Source organism: Mus musculus, chromosome 14 (genome assembly GCF_000001635.26).
Source record: "Mus musculus strain C57BL/6J chromosome 14, GRCm38.p6 C57BL/6J".
NCBI classification, from domain to species: domain Eukaryota; kingdom Metazoa; phylum Chordata; class Mammalia; order Rodentia; family Muridae; genus Mus; species Mus musculus.
In genome coordinates, this window is record NC_000080.6 from 77037607 (window position 1) to 77056879 (window position 19273).

General features: G+C 38.1%; 1 protein-coding gene across 3 annotated transcripts in view; it reads left to right on the plus strand.

The window, feature by feature from the left end:
* Ccdc122 (coiled-coil domain containing 122) overlaps positions 1-19273 on the plus strand; it is a 75492-nt gene that overhangs the window by 835 nt on the left and 55384 nt on the right. The gene's annotated exons all lie outside the window — the stretch shown is intronic.

A 19273-nucleotide genomic window follows, 5' to 3' on the forward strand; every position in this document is an offset into this window, starting at 1 on the left:
GGATAGATAACACAGATCTGATCAGACATGCATGCCTTGGCATAAACTTGCTGTCTGTTAAGGAAAATGGATTTTTTTTTTTAAAAGCAAGTTTAGAAGCTTTTTTTCTTGTTTTCATGTCCAAGGATGAGAGCTCAGGATTCATTCATGCAACAGCACTGGCAGTAACAAAACTTTCAAAATAGCTAAGTTGTTAGGGAAGTTGTGATAATGTATTTACATACCATTTCCTTCAGCATCTGGTCTGTCTGGGCTGCATTTCTTAACACTCTCTCCCCTTTCCCAGGCTACTACAGAGCCTCTCAATCCTGGTTGCACATGGGAACAAGTAGAACTTAATAGTAGAGTAGGTACCCCACACCCCGGCTGCAGATTGACTCAGAGTCTATGGGAGTCAGGCCTGGGCTTGTTTTGTTCTGCTTTTTTATTTTTATCTCGCAGATGATTCACATGCATAATTCATTTTGGAAGACAAACAACAAACTCCTTCTCAAGCCATGCAAGTAAAGGCTGTTCTATCGTAGGCCATCGACAATTCTTTACATTTGCTGCTTGTTGTCCTTTGAACACGTTTCTTTTGTGAGCTGACCTGCTCTCGGTTGCTCAATACCCTTCAAGCTTAAACATAACCTTCCTGGAGGCCTGGTTGCCTCACTTCGCAGAATAGCTTCCTTGGGATTTTCATGCACGAGGAGCCCTCTGATAGACACAGTCTGAGCTCAGGGCCAAACAGTACACTGCAAAGTTTGGCTAGACCCTGAATCACACATTTTATAGGAATGAAAGTTCTTACAGGTTATGGAGGTTTGGTCTATGTAAAGCTTTTAAAAAGAAGACAAAACTAAGCCAGAATGTTGTCAACAAATGTAGCATAGTATCGTGAACTTATTTTAATCTAGCTGATGCTCATGTGTCAATCAACTGAAAAATTCCAGAGCCTTTTTGTACATGATCAACTTATTTTCCTGTATTGCATCTCTTGCGTAAAGCACACACCTATGTCTAAACATAAAAGAGTCCCCAATATTCTGTTTCTTGAAGAGGAAAATAGTTTAAAGGCACCTTTGAAGCCATCAGAATGCATGCTTACTCTTTAGAATCTTTGATAGCTATCTCACGCCCTTTACTGTGTCTTTAGAAATCATTAAACAGACTACAGAGAAGCAAAAACTTTATTTCTATACCATATAATTGGTTTGCTTCATATTTACTTAAGTTATAAGAGCATAGTGTCAAGTATAGCTGGCATGAACAGGTTTGATAGCAAACATATAATTTATGATATGGTTGTATAGTTCAACTGGTAGCACCAAACCAGGACAACACGCCTGAGAGCAGTTTCCTAACCATGCTCATTAGGTGTGCTGTGGGAACTAACCACCTAGGACTCACAAAGGGAGTAGGAAAAGGGAGGTGGTTAGAAGCCAAGTGTAGATAGGCTAAGACTACCTCTGTATTTTAATTATTTGAAGGTATGTCTTAGAGGCAGTATTTAGGGGACTTTATTATTGAGGAAAACTCTTGGGAAATTGCTATATATCATACTATATTGTAAATCTTATGAGATGGTAGAAATTTTGAAAGCTGTGATCAATTTTTAAAAATGTTTATAATCTTTATTTTGTGAGTATTTGTGTGTGTGAGAGAGAGAGACAGAGACAGAGACAGAGACAGAGACAGAGACAGAGAGCAAGCTCATGCATGTGGAGGTCAGGTGACATCTTCCTTGAGTTAGTTCTCGTCTCCACTGTGTGAATCTCAGCGATTGAATTCAGGCTATCAGGGTTAGCTTCAGGCATCTTTATCTACTGCGCCACCTCACTGGCCTAAACAGTTACTTTTAAGCCATTTGAATGAAAGTTTTTGTGTCTTTTCAGAATAGGCCGTGTAACCTATACAAATTTCCATGTTAATATCCCCTGCTAAGTTTGCTGGGGCTGCCAAAACAAATGACCACAAACTGTATGACTTAACAGAAATTTGATCTTCATCAATTATAGAGACAAAAATAGTAAATGAAGCGTTGCCAAGACTGACCTTGTATCATTTGAAGGTTTTTGTTCTCCTATCATTTCTTATTGAAAAAAATTTCGTATAATATATTCTGATCATACTTTTCCCCTTTCCTAACTCCTCCTAGATCCTCCCCTCCCACCCAACTTCAATCCCGGATCCCTTCTTTCTCTCTTTAAAAAACAAGCACACACACACACCTCACAAAAACTCAAAATTGAAAACCAAAGGCCAGTAAGGGGGGAAAAAGTCCCAAACAAAGCTATATGAGACCAAAGTAACACTGAATGATTGGTTACTGTCACATCTTTGTCACTATTACAGCAGCATATCACATAGGCAGGTCACCATTGTAGGTTGCACAGTTCATGCTAGGTTATGATTACCTTTGTCCTCTGGTAGAATGCAGATTACCTTAGAAGGTAATCTAGTACTAGTAACCAGGAACTAGTACTAGTCAGTAGAGGGGAAGCCTTTAGTTAGGCACCAGCTTGACTTTTCTCTGTTTGCTGAGGTATAAAAGTGTTGTCTGCAATATATATACATATACATATACATATACATATACATATACATATACATATACATATACATATGCATATGCATATGCATATGCATATGCATATGCATATGCATATCACATAATACATACATTCCTAAAATAGTAAGTTTCTTTAGTAGTGTTTCCATATTGACCCTCAAGTGGCCTTTAGTGTTAGTTGTCCCTCCCCATATTCCATCAGTTACCCATCTCTTCCATACCTCTCCTCCTACTCCAGTCTCCCCTCCACATCTGTCCTTAGTAATAAATTCTATTTCTCCTTCCTTGGGAAAACTCCCCCCTCCCCCAGCCCCTTTACTTAGTAATTAACCTCTGTGGTTATACTAATTTTAGCACACATATTGAAGGCTTAAAAGCTAAATCTAACATCCACATATAAGAGAAAACATACAAACAGTATTTGGCTTTTTGGGGGTGTGGAGGGGTTACCTTAGTCAAGATGAGGTTTTGTTTGTTTTGTTTTGTTTTAGCTCCATCCATTGACCTGCAATTTTCTTAATTTTGTTTTTCTGCTTTTTAAAGTAACTTATTAATATCCCATTGTGTAACTATCCCTCATCTTCACTATCCATTCATTATTTGATGGGCTTCTAGGCTGTTTGCTGTTTCTGGCTGTTATGACTAGAGCAGAAGTGAATGTGGATGGGCAAGTGTTTGTGTAGTAAGAGCTAGAGTCCTTTGGGCATATGCTGTAGCTATATATTGAAGCAGATTAATTTCTAGCTTCCTGAGAAAGCCACGCTGATTTCCATAGTGGCGGTACATGCTTGTACTCCCACAAACACCGAATAAGTGTTCCCCTTGCCCCACATCCTCCCAGCATGAGCTGTCCTTTGCTTTATTGATCTTGGCCATTCTGACTTGTATAAGATGAAATCTCAAAGTAGCTTTAATTTGCATTTTCCTGATGGCTAAGGATATTGAACATTTGTTTAAGTGTTTCTTAACAATTTTATCATTTGAGAAGTTTCTGATTAGTTCTGAACCTCATTTTTAATTGGGTTATCTGTTTTCTTAATGTTTAGTTTTTTTTTATTTCTTTATTTTAGAAGTTATCCCACAATCAGACATATGGCTGGTAAAGTCTGTTTTCATTCCATGGCCTGGCACTTTGCCAGCACGATGGTGTCTTTGGCCTAGAGAAGCCTCTCATCTTTGTGAGGTTCCATATAGTAGTTGTTGTTCCAACAGCCCGTACTGTCAGTTCAGTTCAGAGAGTCTTTCCTGTGCTGATGAGTTCAAACCTACTTTCTCTTCTTGCAGATATTTAAGGTCTTATGTTGAGGTCCTTGGTCAATTTGAGTTTTGTGCAGGTGATAAATATGGGTCTATTAGAACTATTCTACATGCAACCATCCAGTTTGATCAACACCATTTGTTGAGGATGCTGTCTTTCTCCAGTTTATATTTTTGGGTCCTTTGTAAAAACTGGAGTGTCTATAGATGTATGTTCTTATCTTTGGGTCTTCAATTCTATTGATCAACATTTCTGGTATGCTGTGCTGTTTTTATTGCTATAGAGTTTTGGTACAACTTAAAATCTGATATGATGATAGAACCAAAAGTCCTTATATTATTCAGGATTTTTATTTAGCTCTCCAAGGTTTTTGTGTCTCCATTAGAAGGTAATATTTTTGTTTCAGTTGATGTGAAGAATTGTGTTGGAATTTAGATGGGAATTTTGGTCAGTCTGTATTTTATTTTTGGTGGGGTGGATACTTTACAATATTAATCCTACCAATCCATGGGAAATGTTTCTAACTTTTGGCATCTTCTTCAGTCTCTCTCTTCAGTGTCTTAAACTACAAGTCTTTCACTTGCTTAGTGTGGTTGTTTGAGTGAAAATGGCCCCCATAGGCTCATAGGGAGTGGCACTATTAGGAGGTGTGGCTTTTTTGGAGTAGATGTGGCCTTGCTGGAGGAAGTCTGTCACTGGCGGTGGGCTTTGAGATTTCAAATGCTCAAACCAGGCCTAGTGTCACTCTTTCTTCCTGCCTCCTATGGATCCAGATGTAGAACTTTCAGCTACCTTGGTAAACCACTCTGGAAATCAGTTTGGCGGTTCCTTAGAATATTGGACATAGTGCTACCTAAGGACCCAGCTATACCACTCCTGGGCATATACCCAGAAGATGCTCCAACATATAATAAGAAAACATGCTCCACTTTGTTCATAGCAGCCTTATTTATAATAGCCAGAAGCTGGAAAGAACCCAGATGTCCTTCAACAGAGGAATGGATACAGAAAATGTGGTACATTTACACAATGAAGTACTACTCAGCTATTAAAAACAGTGATTTCATGAAATTCTTAGACAAGTGGATAGAACTAGAAAATATCATCCTGAGTGAGGTAACCCAATCGCAAAAGAACACACATGGTATGCACTCACTGATAAGTGGATATTAGCCCCAAACTCCAAATAGCCAAGATACAATTCACAGATCATATGAAGCTCATGAAGAAGGAAGACCAAAGTATGGGTGATTTAGTCCTTCTTGGAAGGAGAACAAAATACTCACAAGAACAAATATGGAGATAAAGTGTAGAGCAGAGACTGAAGAAAAGGCCATCCAGAGACTGTTCCACCTGGGGGATTCATCCCATATACAATTACCAAACACTATTGCAGATGCCAAGAAGTGCATGCTGAAAGGAGCTTGATGTGGCTGTCTCCTGAGAGGCCCTGCCAGAGCCTTACAAATACAGAGGTAGATTCTCGCAGCCAACCATTGGACTGAGTGCAGGGTCCCCAATAGAGGAGTTAAAGAAGGAGTTGAACGGTTTGCAACCCCATAGGAAGAACAACAATATCATCCAACCAGACTCCCCCAGAGCTCCCTGGGAGTAAGCCATCAACAAAGGAGTACCCATGGCTCCAGCTTCATATGTAGCAGAAGCAGAGGATGGCCTTGTCATGCATCGGTGGAAGGAGAGATCCTTGGTCCTATGAAGGCTGGATTGATGCCCCAGTGTAGGGGAATTGAGGGCAGGGAGGTGGGAGTGTGGATGGGTGAATACCCTCATAGAAGCAGGGGGAGGAAGGATGGGATAGAGGGTTTCTAGGAGGGGGTAAACCAGGGGTTTAACATTTGAAATGTAAATAAAGAAAAATATCGAATAAAAAAAAAGAGTTCCCAGCTACCTCTTCAATATCATGTCTGTCTGTATGCTGCCATGTTTCCTACCATGATGATAATGAACTAATCCTCTGAGCTGTAAGCCAGCCTCCAATTAAATATTTCCCTTTATAAGAGTTACTGTGTTCATGGTGTCTCTTTATGGCAATAAACCAATTTTTTTTGAGGCTACTGTAAAAAGTGCTGCTTCCCTGATTTCTTTCTTAATATATTTGCCATTTGTATATATGAAAGATTCTGATTTATTTGTGTTATTTTTGTTTCCTGCTACTTTGCTGAACATTTTTATGAGTCTTAGAGATTTCCTTGTGGAATTTTTAGGATCTTTTCTATATAAAACTTTGTCTTCTGCAAATCAAGATACTTCTCCCTTTCCTAATTGAGGCACCTAGATCTCCTTCAATTGTCGAGTTAAGTCTTCTGTTCTTTTTTTTCTTTTTATTTAATTATGTATTTATTTCATTTACATTTCCAATGTTATCCCAAAAGTCCCCCACACGCTCCCCCACCCACTCCCCCACCCCACCCAATCCCACTTCTTAGCCCTGGTGTTCCCCTGTACTGAGGCATATAAAGTTTGCACGACCAATAGGCCTCTCTTCCCAGTGATGGCCGACTAGGCCATCTTCTGATACATATGCAGGTAGAGACACGAGCTCCGGGGGGTACTGGATAGTTCATATTGTTGTTCCACCTATAGGGTTGCAGATCCATTTAGCTCCTTGGTTACTTTCTCTAGCTCCTCCATTGGGGGCCCTGTGATCCATCCAATAGCTGACTGTGAGCATCCACTTCTGTGTTTGCTAGGCCCCAGCATAGCCTCCCAAGAGACAGCTATATCTGGGTCCTTTCAGCAAAATCTTGCTAGTGTATGCAATGGTGTCAGCATTTGGAGGTTGATTATGGGATGGATCCCCAGGTATGGCAGTCTCTAGATGGTCCATCCTTTCATCTCAGCTCCAAACTTTGTCTCTGTAACTCCTTCCATGGGTGTTTTGTTCCCAATTCTAAGAAGGGGAAAAGTGTCCACACTTTGGTCTTCGTTCTTCTTGAGTTTCCTGGGTTTTGCAAATTGCATCTTATATCTTGGGTATTCTAAGTTTCTGGACTAATATCCACTTATCAGTGAGTACATACTGTGTGAGTTCTTTTGTGATTGGGTTACCTCACTCAGGATGATGCCCTCCAGGTCCATCCATTTACCTAGGAATTTCATAAATTCATTCTTTTTAATAGCTGAGTAGTACTCCATTGTGTAAATGTAACACATTTTCTGTATCCATTCCTCTGTTGAGGGACATCTGGGTTCTTTCCAGCTTCTGGCTATTATAAATAAAACTGCTATGAACATAGTGGAGCATGTGTCCTTCTTACAGGTTGGGACATCTTCTGGATATATGCCCAGGAGAGGTATTGCGGGATCCTCTGGTAGTACTATATCCAATTTTCTGAGGAACTGCCAGACTGATTTCCAGAGTGGTTGTACAAGCTTCCAATCCCACCAACAATGGAGGAGTGTTCCTCTTTCTCCACATCCTCGGCAGCATCTGCTGTCACCTGAATTTTTGATCCTAGCCATTCTGACTAGTGTGAGGTGGAATCTCAGGGTTGCTTTGATTTGCATTTCCCTGATGATTAAGGATGCTGAACATTTTTTTCAAGTGCTTCTCAGCCATTCGGTATTCCTCAGGTGAGAATTCTTTGTTTAGCTCTGAGCCCCATTTTTAATGGGGTTATTTGATTTTCTGGAGTCCACCTTCTTGAGTTCTTTATATATATTGGATATTAGTCCCCTATCTGATTTAGGATAGGTAAAGATCCTTTCCCAATCTGTTGGTGGCCTTTTTGTCTTATTGACGGTGTCTTTTGCCTTATAGAAGCTTTGCAATTTTATGAGGTCCCATTTGTCGACTCTCGATCTTACAGCACAAGCCATTGCTGTTCTATTCAGGAATTTTTCCCCAGTACCCATATCTTCGAGGCTTTTCCCTATAAGTTTTAGTGTCTCTGGTTTTATGTGAAGTTCCTTGATCCACTTAGATTTGACCTTAGTACAAGGAGATAGGAATGGATCAATTCGCATTCTTCTACATGATAACTGACAGTTGTGCCAGCACCATTTGTTGAAAATGCTGTCTTTTTTCCACTGGATGGTTTTAGCTCCCTTGTCAAAGATCAAGTGACCATAGGTGTGCAGGTTCATTTCTGGGCCTTCAATTCTATTCCATTGGTCTACTTGTCTGTCGCTATACCAGTACCATGCAGTTTTTATTGCAATTGCTCTGTTGTACAGCTTTAGGTCAGGCATGGTGATTCCACCAGAGATTTTTTTTATCATTGAGAAGAGTTTTTGCTATCCTAGGTTTTTTGTTATTCCAGATGAATTTGTAGATTGCCCTTTCTAATTCGTTGAAGAATTGAGTTGGAATTTTGATGGGGATTGCATTGAATCTGTAGATTGCTTTTGGCAAGATAGCCATTTTTACTATATTGATCCTGCCAATCCATGAGCATGGGAGATCTTTCCATCTTCTGAGATCTTCTTTAATTTCTTTCTTCAGAGACTTGAAGTTCTTATCATACAGATCTTTCACTTCCTCAGTTAGAGTCATGCCAATGTATTTTACATTATCTGTGACTATTGAGAAGGGTGTTGTTTCCCTAATTTCTTTCTCCGCCTGTTTATCCTTTGTGTACAGAAAGGCCATTGACTTGTTTGAGTTAATTTTATATCCAGCTATTTCATTGAAGCTGTTTATCAGGTTTAGGAGTTCTCTGGTGGAATTTTTAGGGCCACTTATATATACTATCATATCATCTGCAAAAAGTGATATTTTTGACTTCTTCCTTGCCAATACTTAGAATTTTTGCATCTATTTTTAGAAGATCTATTGGTGTGTAATTTTCTTTTTTGTTAGTTCTTTGTGTGGTCAGTTATCAGGGTAATAGTGGTCTTATAAAATTAGGAAGTGTTCCTTCAGTTTTTATTTTGTGAAATACTCTGAGGAGAAGTAGCAATGTTAATTCTTTGAAGTACTGGTAGAATTCTGAGCTGAATCCATTTTTTTTTTTTTTTTTGGTTTTTTGTTTTGGGTTGAAAGGCTTTTAATTACTGCTTCTACTTCTATAGGGGATATGGATCTGCTTAAAATGCTTCTTGATTTAACTTTGGTGTAAAATCAAAGTATATATCAAGAAAATCATCTAGGGTTTTTTTTTTTTTTTTTAAGTATATCCTTATGATTCTCTAGGTTTCCTCAATGTCTGTTGTAATGTCATCTCTAATTTGGATCTTTGATCTTTGTTGTTTAATTAATTTGGCTAAGGGTTTTTCAGTTTTACATATTTTCTCAAAGAGCTAACTTTTTGTTCATTGACTGTCATTTTGTCGTGGTGGTTATTTGTTCCTGTTTTATTGATCTCTTGCTGTCTATCTGCTCTTTTGAGGTGTTGTCTTCTCTTATCCTTCTTTTTAAAATTATTTTTTATTTTTTATTAGGTATTTTCTTCATTTACATTTCCAATGCTATCCCAAAAGGCCCCCATACCCTCCCCGCACTTCCCTACCCACCCACTCCCACTTCTTGGTCCTGGCGTTCCCCTGTACTGAGGCATATAAAGTTTGCAAGACCAATGGGCCTCTCTTTCCAATGATGGCCAACTAGGCCATCTTCTGATACATATGCAGCTAGAAACACGAGCTCTGGGGGGGAGGTACTGGTAAGTTCATATTGTTGTTCCACCTATAGGGTTGCAGCCTTAGAATACCAAAGATATATAAGATGCAATTTGCAAAACCCAGGAAACTCAAGAAGAACGAAGACCAAAGTGTGGACACTTTGCCCCTTCTTAGAATTGGAAACAAAACACCCATGGAAGGAGTTACAGAGACAAAGTTTGGAGCTGAGATGAAAGGATGGACCATGTAGAGACTGCCACACCCGGGGATCCATCCCATAATCAGCTTCCAAACGCTGACACCATTGCACACACTAGCAAGATTTTGCTGAAAGGACCCAGATATAGCTGTCTCTTGGGAGGCTATGCTGGGGCCTAGCAAACACAGAAGTGGATGCTCACAGTCAGCTATTGGATGGATCACAGGGCCCCCAATGGAGGAGCTAGAGAACGTACCCAAGGAGCTAAAGGGGTCTGCAATCCTCTTATCCTTCTAAAGCTTTCAGGTGTGTGGTAAGCTACTCATATGGCTCTCTTCAACTTTTTTGATGTAAGCATTAACTTGTCTCTTAGATCTGCCTTCATTGTGTTCCATATGTTTGAACGTGTGGTATTTTCATTAGCATTCAATTCTAAAGTGCTTTTAATTTCCCTTTTGATTTCTCTCTTTACCCATTTTTCCATTCAGTAGTGAGTTATGTTTTTTCTGTTGGTGAGTATGTAGTATCCTTCCCACTCCTGATCAGTTTGGGTTTAAAGTTTATTTTGTCAGATATTAAAATGGATACACCTACTTATTTTTCAGCCCATTTGTGTGGAATATAACATTCCTCATTCCATCCTTTTATCCTAAGGTAATATCTGTCCTTGACGGCTGAGTGTTTCTTAAATACAATAGGAAGATCCTGTTTTCTAATCCGATCAGTTAGCCTGTGACTTTTTATTGAAGATTTATACTATTAATATTGAGAATTATCAATAAACTGTGTTTGTTTTGTTGTTAAGATGTGGGGTTTTTCTCCTCTCTTCAACTTAGTGGGGTATTTTGTGTGTGGTTTTAGGTGTAATTAACATCTTTGGACTAAAGTTTTCCTTCTAGTGCCTTCTATATGTTAGGTTGGTAGAAGTTGCTTAAGTTTTGTTTCATCATGGAATGCTTTTCTTTCTCTGTTGATTATGATTGATATTTTTGTTGGGTGTAGTAGTCTGGGACAGCATCTGTGGTCTCTTGGAGTTTGTAAAACATCTATCCATGCTGTAAGTCTTTATTGAAAAGTCTGGTGTTATTCCAATTGACCTTCCTGCTTATAGGTGATTGGTCTTTTGCCCTTGCAGGTTTTAATATACATTCTTTGTTCTCTGTGTTTAGTGTTTTGATTATATGTCATGGGAATTTCTTTTTTGGTCCTGTCTATTTTGTGTTCTCTATTCTCCTTATACCTTGTGTTCTCTATTCTCCTTATACCTTGTGTTCTCTATTCTCCTTATATTTTGTGTTCTCTATTCACTTTATACCTTGTGATCTCTATTCTCCTTATACCTTGTGTTCTCTATTCTCCTTATATTTTGTGTTCTCTATTCTCCTTATACCTTGTGTTCTCTATTCTCCTTATACCTTGTGTTCTCTATTCTCCTTATACCTTGTGTTCTCTATTCTCTGTATACCTTGTGTTCTCTATTCTCCTTATATTTTGTGTTCTCTATTCTCCTTATATTTTGTGTTCTCTATTCTCCTTATATTTTGTGTTCTCTATTCACTTTATACCTTGTGATCTCTACTCTCCTTATACCTTGTGTTCTCTATTCTCCTTATATTTTGTGTTCTCTATTCACCTTATACCTTGTGTTCTCTATTCACTTTATACCTTGTGATCTCTATTCTCCTTATACCTTGTGTTCTCTATTCTCCTTATACCTTGTGATCTCTATTCTCCTTATACCTTGTGTTCTCTATTCTCCTTATATTTTGTGTTCTCTATTCACCTTATACCTTGTGTTCTCTATTCTCCTTATACCTTGTGTTCTCTATTCTCCTTATACCTTGTGTTCTCTATTCACCTTATACCTTGTGTTCTCTATTCTCCTTATACCTTGTGTTCTCTATTCTCCTTATATTTTGTGTTCTCTATTCTCCTTATATTTTGTGTTCTCTATTCACTTTATACCTTGTGATCTCTATTCTCCTTATACCTTGTGTTCTCTATTCTCCTTATATTTTGTGTTCTCTATTCTCCTTATACCTTGTGTTCTCTATTCTCCTTATACCTTGTGTTCTCTATTCTCCTTATATTTTGTGTTCTCTATTCTCCTTATATTTTGTGTTCTCTATTCTCCTTATATTTTGTGTTCTCTATTCACTTTATACCTTGTGATCTCTATTCTCCTTATACCTTGTGTTCTCTATTCTCCTTATATTTTGTGTTCTCTATTCTCCTTATATTTTGTGTTCTCTATTCACTTTATACCTTGTGATCTCTATTCTCCTTATACCTTGTGTTCTCTATTCTCCTTATACCTTGTGTTCTCTATTCTCCTTATACCTTGTGTTCTCTATTCTCCTTATACCTTATGTTCTCTATTCTCCTTATATTTTGTGTTCTCTATTCTCCTTATATTTTGTGTTCTCTATTCACTTTATACCTTGTGATCTCTATTCTCCTTATACCTTGTGTTCTCTATTCTCCTTATATTTTGTGTTCTCTATTCACCTTATACCTTGTGTTCTCTATTCTCCTTATACCTTGTGTTCTCTATTCTCCTTATACCTTGTGTTCTCTATTCTCCTTATATTTTGTGTTCTCTATTCTCCTTATATTTTGTGTTCTCTATTCACCTTATACCTTGTGTTCTCTATTCTCCTTATACCTTGTGTTCTCTATTCTCCCTATATTTTGTGTTCTCTATTCTCCTTATATTTTGTGTTCTCTATTCACTTTATACCTTGTGATCTCTATTCTCCTTATACCTTGTGTTCTCTATTCTCCTTATATTTTGTGTTCTCTATTCTCCTTATATTTTGTGTTCTCTATTCACTTTATACCTTGTGATCTCTATTCTCCTTATACCTTGTGTTCTCTATTCTCCTTATATTTTGTGTTCTCTATTCTCCTTATACCTTGTGTTCTCTATTCTCCTTATACCTTGTGTTCCCTATTCTCCTTATACCTTGTGTTCTCTATTCTCCTTATATTTTGTGTTCTCTATTCTCCTTATATTTTGTGTTCTCTATTCTCCTTATATTTTGTGTTCTCTATTCACTTTATACCTTGTGATCTCTATTCTCCTTATACCTTGTGTTCTCTATTCTCCTTATACCTTGTGTTCTCTATTCTCCTTATACCTTGTGTTCTCTATTCTCCTTATATTTTGTGTTCTCTATTCTCCTTATATTTTGTGTTCTCTATTCTCCTTATATTTTGTGTTCTCTATTCACTTTATACCTTGTGATCTCTATTCTCCTTATACCTTGTGTTCTCTATTCTCCTTATATTTTGTGTTCTCTATTCACCTTATACCTTGTGTTCTCTATTCTCCTTATACCTTGTGTTCTCTATTCTCCTTATACCTTGTGTTCTCTATTCTCCTTATATTTTGTGTTCTCTATTCTCCTTATATTTTGTGTTCTCTATTCACCTTATACCTTGTGTTCTCTATTCTCCTTATACCTTGTGTTCTCTATTCTCCTTATATTTTGTGTTCTCTATTCTCCTTATACCTTGTGTTCTCTATTCTCCTTATACCTTGTGTTCTCTATTCTCCTTATATTTTGTGTTCTCTATTCTCCTTATACCTTGTGTTCTCTATTCTCCTTATATTTTGTGTTCTCTATTCTCCTTATACCTTGTGTTCTCTATTCTCCTTATACCTTGTGTTCTCTATTCTCCTTATACCTTGTGTTCTCTATTCTCCTTATACCTTGTGTTCTCTATTCTCCTTATACCTTGTGTTCTCTATTCTCCTTATACCTTGTGTTCTCTATTCTCCTTATATTTTGTGTTCTCTATTCTCCTTATACCTTGTGTTCTCTATTCTCCTTATATTTTGTGTTCTCTATTCTTTTTATACCTTGTGTTCTCTATTCTCCTTATACCTTGTGTTCTCTATTCTCCTTATACCTTGTGTTCTCTATTCTCCTTATACCTTGTGTTCTCTATTCTCCTTATATTTTGTGTTCTCTATTCTCCTTATACCTTGTGTTCTCTATTCTCCTTATATTTTGTGTTATCTATTCTCCTTATACCTTGTGTTCTCTATTCTCCTTATACCTTGTGTTCTCTATTCTCCTTATACCTTGTGTTCTCTATTCTCCTTATACCTTGTCTTCTCTATTCTCCTTATACCTTGTGTTCTCTATTCTCCTTATACCTTGTGTTCTCTATTCTCCTTATACCTTGTGTTCTCTATTCTCCTTATACCTTGTGTTCTCTATTCTCCTTATACCTTGTGTTCTCTATTCTCCTTATACCTTGTGTTCTCTATTCTCCTTATACCTTGTGTTCTCTATTCTCCTTATACCTTGTGTTCTCTATTCTCCTTATATTTTGTGTTCTCTATTCTCCTTATACCTTGTGTTCTCTATTCTCCTTATACCTTGTGTTCTCTATTCTCCTTATATTTTGTGTTCTCTATTCTCCTTATACCTTGTGTTCTCTATTCTCCTTATACCTTGTGTTCTCTATTCTCCTTATACCTTGTGTTCTCTATTCACCTTATACCTTGTGTTCTCTATTCTCCTTATACCTTGTGTTCTCTATTCTCCTTATACCTTGTGTTCTCTATTCTCCTTATACCTTGTGTTCTCTATTCTCCTTATACCTTGTGTTCTCTATTCTCCTTATACCTTGTGTTCTCTATTCTCTGTATACCTTGTTATCTCTATTCTCCTTATACCTTGGTTGGCACCTTCTTTAGGTTGGCAAAATTTTCACCTATAATTTTGTTGTTTAAAAAAATTATTTTCTATGCCTTTAACCTGGGTTTCTCTTCCCTTTTTATCTCTATTATTTGTAAATCTGGTCTTGTCATAGTGTTCCAAATTCCTGGATGCTTAACATTTTTTTTGTTCTTTCGAGACATTAACATTTTTTTAAGCTGAACTATTTATTTCTTCTACTTTCTCTTCAAAACTCAAAATTCTATCTTCCATGTCTTGTTGGTGAGGCTTAACTCTGAGGCTTTTGATTTGCTAAATTTTGTATTTCCAGTTTTATTTCAGTTTGAGTTTTCATTAGTGATTGTATTTCTTTTTTGAAGTCTTTCACTTTTAATTTTGTATTATTTCATTCAACTGTTTCTTTATGTTTTCATGGTCTTCATTAAAGGATTTATTCATATCTCATTTAAGATCCTTGAATATGTTCATAATTGCTATTTTGGATTGTGTTTCAGTTTTATTACATTTATTAAGGCCTGCTGAGCTGAAACAGGATTATTAGTTTCTGGTAGAGGCATATTATTTTGGTAGTTAATGTGTTTTTATACTAGAGTCTAGGTATCTGGAATTATGATGATTAAGGTATTTCTAGTTTTGACATATGGTCTTGTCTTTATTGGATAGGTGTCTTATTCTTTGGTTGCTGTTGTCCTTTCTGGATCCTAGGCAAGTTGGGTAGATGTGAGGTCCCTGGTAGAGAATGCTTCCACAAGTTGGTTGGTGACAGAAAGGAATGGGGATAGGCTAGGGAAGAAAGACTGAGAGGAGCTATGACAAAGAGTTAGGGGGATCTGGTTCACACCAAGAGGTGGAAAACCCAGCAAACCCAGCGAGTGGATTGTGGTAAGAGGTGGGATGTTTGCAAGTAGGCTGTATTAAGAGGAAGATTAAATCTGGAGATACAGGGATGAAAGAGCTAGAGAGATCTTGAATCTATACCAACAGTCGTGGTCTTCAGTGAATGATGTTGAGATGGGAGAAGGAGCTCCTGAAAGACCATTTCTGTTGTACAGAGAATGATGAGAACCAGAGTGGTAGTAAAAATTACCTTCATGAGTCCAAGCCACTGTGGTTTGCCCTATCCTATCCCCATTCCTTTCTGTCACCAAACAACTTGTGGAAGCATTCTCTACCATGGACCTCACCTCTACCCAACGTAAAAATTAAAAGTGAAAGAGTATTTGGTCCAAGGTAGCAAGTGTTTCTGGGTATTGCCTGCTGACACAAAGGAATGGAGATGAGCTAGAAGGGAAGCCTGGAGTCAGGGGAGACTGAGTTGTCTCCCAACAAGAGTGGACTCCCCGGGGTGTGGAGGTAGTGTGGGAAGAATAACCTCTGCAAGCCATCTGCTACAGGACTGCCTGAGACTGGAGAGATCAAAATGGAAGACAGGAAGGAGAATGAAAATCTGTCCTTCCATCTTATGATCAGTCTAGGTCAAGTGTTTATTCATATTCTCAGCTTCCACTATAATACATTTTTTAATGAATATGATTTATGGATTTCTTTTGGTTGGAATCTAGCTTGCTATGATTCTTTGTAAAGATTTATGTAATTCTAATAAAATATCAGTAGATGGCAGTAGATGGCTTTTCTTTTCTTTTCTTTTCTTTTCTTTTCTTTTCTTTTCTTTTCTTTTCTTTTTCTTTTTTATGTTCCACCATAGAGATCTAGGAGAAAAATAACAAAGAAAACAACAACAAAAAATCCAACTCAATCTTTTTCAAATTTGTAAAAGAATAGTTGGTTATTAAATATTATGTAAGAGTTCTTCAACTGATGTTGATTTGGAAATAAAGATCAAGAAATACCAGTTATGTTCTTTTATGAATCTAGTTTTCTTCATTCTTTATATGTCACCAAATATTTGAAGGAGTGCAAAAAGAGTAGGATGCTATTTACCTTTATAGAGTATAGTCTAACAGGGAATAGAAGAAAATGATGAAAAGTATAAGAACAAAAGGGTTTTTTGAATAGTTGGGAACGTGCTGAATACTTCACCTAATAAGGTAAATGGTACTACCTAGATTTAAAGTGAGAGAGTCTCACTGTAGAGCCTAAAATGTTATCTAGCAGAGTATGTAGAGAAACACTATACTAAAAAGAGAGAGTCATGTCTGCCTAGATATGCTTTCTTTTTGAAGAAGATGGTATCTAAATTAGAGTTGAATTGAAAGGTTGACTGTAATGTGGATGTCTCAGGGTTTTACTGCTGTGAACAGACACCATGACCAAGGCAAGTCTTATAAAAACAACATTTAATTGGGGCTGGCTTACAGGTTTAGAGGTTCAGTCCATTATCATCAGGTGGGAGCATGGCAGTATCCAGGCAGGCATGGCGCAGGAGGAGCTGAGGGTTCTACATCTTCATCCAAAGGCTGCTAGTAGAAGACTGACTTTCAGGCACCTAGGGTGAGAGTATTAAGCCCACACCCACAGTGACACACCTACTCCAACCAGGTCACACCTCCAAATGGTGCCATTCCCTGGTCCAAGAATATACAAACCATCACAGTGGACATGATCAGAACTATCTCAAGAAACATTATGTCATAGTATGGTGAAGTAGAGATATATAGATAGACAGACAGACAAACTGATTGATTGATTATGGGTCTGCACATACTATGTGCCAGGCATTTCTTGGTATCTATGCTTTTAAAGTTTGCATTGGCTGAAGGATATAAAAACAGGTATAAAAGATGCCAGTGATGATCAATGTTATTAAAAGCAATAGAGTTGGAAACATGGCTCAGTCAGTAACGTGTTTGCATACATGAAGACTTAAGTCAGTTCCCCCAAAGCCCACATAAGAAAGCCAAGCAGAGTAGTATATGCCTGTAATATGCCACTAGGAAGGCAGAGATAGGATGGTCCCTGGACATGCTGGCCAGCCAGTCTAGCCTAACCAGTGAGTTAGGTTCAGTGGGAGAGTTTATTTCCAAACAAACAAAGACATAGAAAGTCATTGAGAAAGACATTCACTCAAGGTCTGCCTGCCTTTGCCTCCACCTACATGTGCACACGTATGGATGGGGGGGGGGAGAGAGAGAGAAAGAGAGAGAGAGAGAGAGAGAGAGAGAGAGAGAGAAGAAGGAGGAGGAGGAGGAGGAGGAGGAGGAGGAGGAGGAGGAGGAGGAAGAAGAAGAAGAAGAAGAAGAAGAAGAAGAAGAAGAAGAAGAAGAAGAAGAAGAAGAAGAAGAAGAAGGAAGAAGCAGGAAGAAGCAGGAAGAAGCAGAAGCAGAAGAAGAAAAGAGAAATGAAAGAATAAGGCCATGAAGAAGAAGAAGAAGAAGAAGAAGAAGAAGAAGAAGAAGAAGAAGAAGAAGAAGAAGAAGAAGAAGAAGAAGAAGGAAGAAGCAGGAAGAAGCAGGAAGAAGCAGAAGCAGAAGAAGAAAAGAGAAATGAAAGAATAAGGCCATGCTTAAGGAAGAGCTGTTAGGAAAGATTCCCTGTTAACACAGTTAAGGGAAATTGGATTCCAATATAACTTAAAGGTGACCAGTAAGGTTTTTTTGTTTTTGTTTTGTTTTTAAGAAAGTTTACTTATTTATTTTATGTATATGAGTACACTGTATCTGTCTTTAAATAAACCAGAAGAGGGCATTGGATCCCATTATAGATGGTTGTGAGCTACCATGTGGTTGCTGGGAATTGAAGTCAGGGCCTAACCTTTGGAAGAACAGCCAGAGCTTTTAATCACTGAGCTATATCTCCAACTCCAAGTAATAAGTTTAAAAGAAAGAATTGTATTATCTAAAGGAAGAAAAATAATCAGAATCTGGTTTGTCCCTTGAGTGAGACAAAGAGAGCTCTGGCCTTGGACATTCTACTTGTGGTGTACCTTTAAGGACAAAGGGGCAAGGAACTCACTTTATCTTTAAAAATCTAAATTGCCCTGAGATCTCCATCTTTTGGAGAATTCTGAGATAATAACCTAGTATTTGTGTCCTGAATAACAACAATGAACTTATAATTTATTGAGATATGCAATGCTGGAGAGGACAAAGAGGTGAGGAGTTTAAAAATAGTAATGCCTGTTCAAAATTCAAGTGGAGATATGAAGTAGGGAATCTGATCTGAGTCTGTAGGTAAAAAAGGATGTTCAGGTTAGAGATATAGATTTAGGAACGCTCAGCCTCATACAAGATGATTTGTTTTTTTGTTTGTTTGTTTGTTTTGGTTTGGTTTTTTTGTTTTGTTTTGTTTTTGTTTTGGGGGGAACCTGAGATTTTGTGTCATTTAGCCAATATCTCTCCAGCTTTTTCTGCCTTTCAATTCTTGGTGATTACTAGTCTTCTATCCAGTGAGTTGGATAGAAGTTCTAATTATAAGTTACACAATAGTTGTCTTCCAATTGCTCATAGTCTGTAACACAATGCCCTTCAACTTCACAAATAAATGTGGCAAATGACCACATTCTTTTGAAGACTGAATAATCCTGCTTTGTTTTTACATACCACTATTTCTTTGCATACTAGATGATCTTAAAGAATTGAACTGGAGGGCATACTGTATCAGGAGGACCAGAAAGGAGGTAGGTGAAGATGAGTAACAGGACACTCTATAACAGTGAGGAAGACAAGTTCCTTCCACTCGGCGCCAGCACCGGGTCACCTTGGGCACAGAGTCAGCGGACACCCCCAAGGTCCCTAGAGGACAGCTTGTGAGGCAGATCCTGTTTCAGGCTCCAGACATCTGGGCACCTTCCCTGCCAAAGGAGAGGTGTCTTCCCAACCCGGGAGGGCTTTGCAAGAGCACCAGGGGAACTCATCTTGGTTCCCGGATCCCTCCAAGACTAGTCTGCACAGGTGAGAGTGTGGACTACAGAAGCTAACACCTTCTGGGACAGGCCCTGTTTTGGGCCTTCATCTTCTGCCAGGAGGCAGGTCCAGATATCTGTCCACCATCCCTGCAAGAGGAGAGCTTGCCTGCTCTGACCACTG